Source organism: Poecilia formosa, unplaced genomic scaffold (genome assembly GCF_000485575.1).
Source record: "Poecilia formosa unplaced genomic scaffold, Poecilia_formosa-5.1.2 Scaffold189, whole genome shotgun sequence".
In the NCBI taxonomy this organism is placed as follows: domain Eukaryota; kingdom Metazoa; phylum Chordata; class Actinopteri; order Cyprinodontiformes; family Poeciliidae; genus Poecilia; species Poecilia formosa.
In genome coordinates, this window is record NW_006800128.1 from 91,792 (window position 1) to 94,047 (window position 2,256).

The window sequence follows — 2,256 nt, forward strand, 5'->3', positions numbered from 1 at the left end:
CTTCACAGGTTTAGTGATTGGGTAAAATGTAAAACCTCAACATAGTCCACTCTTCCTGGAAGCAATAGTTTCTTGACAACCAAGAGCCCAGACCCTCTGGAAGAAGCAATGTGTGCAGCAAGGCAACAGTGAAAATTCCAGCCTGCTATCTTTCTTCAAGTTTTTATGTTTTCTTGTTTACACGTGGGTTCTCTCTTGGTACTACTTTCCCCCCCACAGTCCAAATATAAATGTTGGTCTCTCTATAGATTGCCCTTAGGTGTGTGTGTGTGTGCGCGCCTGTGCGTGCGTGTGGATGTGTGTGTGTATTTGACCCTGTATTTGCTACACATTAAGAACCATTTTCCAAAAATGCCACATTGTGAGGACCAACTTCTCCTTATGTGGCCCAGATCCCATAAGAAGAAGTGCTGTTTTGGAGCTTGGACTCGGTCCCAAGGTAAAAATTGAGGTTAGGTCAGGTTTAAGGTTAAGCATGTTCTAGTAATAATTAGAATTAGGTTAAGGGTGTGGGTCAGGGTTAGGTTATAGAAATGTACCATGTATTTGATGCATTATGGGGTCCATTTTCCTGACACATATTACATTGTGGGGACCCACTGCAATGCTATTTTTGGTTTAAGGATTAGGTTTAGGACTAAGGTGTGAATTAAGTTTTGGTTAGGGTTAGGCTGTAGAAATGAATGGAAATCAATGGAAAGTCCCCACATTGATGGCATGACAAACGTGTGCGTGGGTGTGTGTATGTGTGTTTGCACCTGCTTTCCTGGGAGGAACCATCTAGTGGAGAGTGTCGGAAGCCATCTGTTGAACTTCATCAGGCAGTTGGCTGACTGACCTCTCTGCATGGTAGGATTAGTGTCTGCACATGTTTGAGTTGCAGGGTGATGGTCTGTGTGAGAACAAACTGCCTTCTCATTAACCTGCCTCATGCCTACCACACAAGGAAGTACAGTTTCACCAAAGGTATCCTGCATGTTTTAGTTCTCTCCCTGGAGGCGGGAACCTCTTCAGCATGTCAGTGTTCTGCAGAAACCAGCTAATGAGCCATCATTTCATCCAGGTGTGTTAAACCAGGGAGAGAGAAGTGCATCAAGAATAAAACCCCAAAGAAGTTAATTTGTAGTTGACCACAAGCCTCTCAGAAGAGACCAACACTGAACTGTATGACCTAATTGCAAAAATATCTCTGTACATCACCCTGGCCTGAACACACTGTCCCCATGGTGATGCATGGAGGAGGCAGCATCATGATGTGAGGATATTTCTCTTTAGCAAGAAAAAGCTCTCAAATTGTAAAATTAGTGATATTCCCAAACTCTCTCCATTCAATTTGTGCAACAGATTTTCTAGAGTCCTCTTAAGATAGCAAAAATGACTGCCTGTCTTGTCTCTAACTAAAATCTTTCACCATTTGCCTTTCATGATGCAATGCTTACAATACACTGCTTAGTATGATTTTAACTTCTTAGCTGTTGAAACATGCTACCTTGGAGTTGCAGTGGGATTGCAGAAAGATTGTAAAGAGGTATTGCCACATTATCCCAAAATTTGTAAATAGGTGAAAGGCTTCAGGGCTGTGAGCAAACAGAGTTCCATTGTGCTGATCAGGTGGTTGTAGATTGATCCAAACCTTTCTAACTGATAGAATAAATGTTGGCATCCAAGATGAACCAGTAAAATATAATACCTTGACTAAGTCAGAGCCTCCCTGAGGATTAGTATGAAGTTAATCAGCAATATACAGTAAGTCTGATGTCAACAGGTTCTGCAGTGGTAAATGGAGTTTGACAAAAGCAAGTTATTGCAAGAAACGTTAGAGCTCCCTTCAAAGTGTTCGACTGCCAGACATTGACCCTTGGCATGTATTGAGTTTGTGGGGAACAGATAACCGTCTCTCAGCTCTTCAGCTTCAGTTGGTATTATCAGGCTAAACACACAGAGAAACACAGTAACTAAACTGATAAGGAGCAAGTACAATCATCTAAAGCCTGGGCTGATGCATCTTAAAACCAATGAGGCCATTTCAAAATATGAACATTTCCTGCTATTGTTTTATAACTTACAAATATGTGAAATCTAAAGTTTTAATGAATATTATGACTTTCTTTTTCCCTGACTAGTTTAATTGGGGCCTGCCATAAGCAATGCATAGGGAGAGCAGTGACTGACCTGCGAAGCACATCCTACATGAATATTAGTCTTCACGCTAATATTAGCATTTTGGCTTATGCATTAATTTTAACATACTGAATG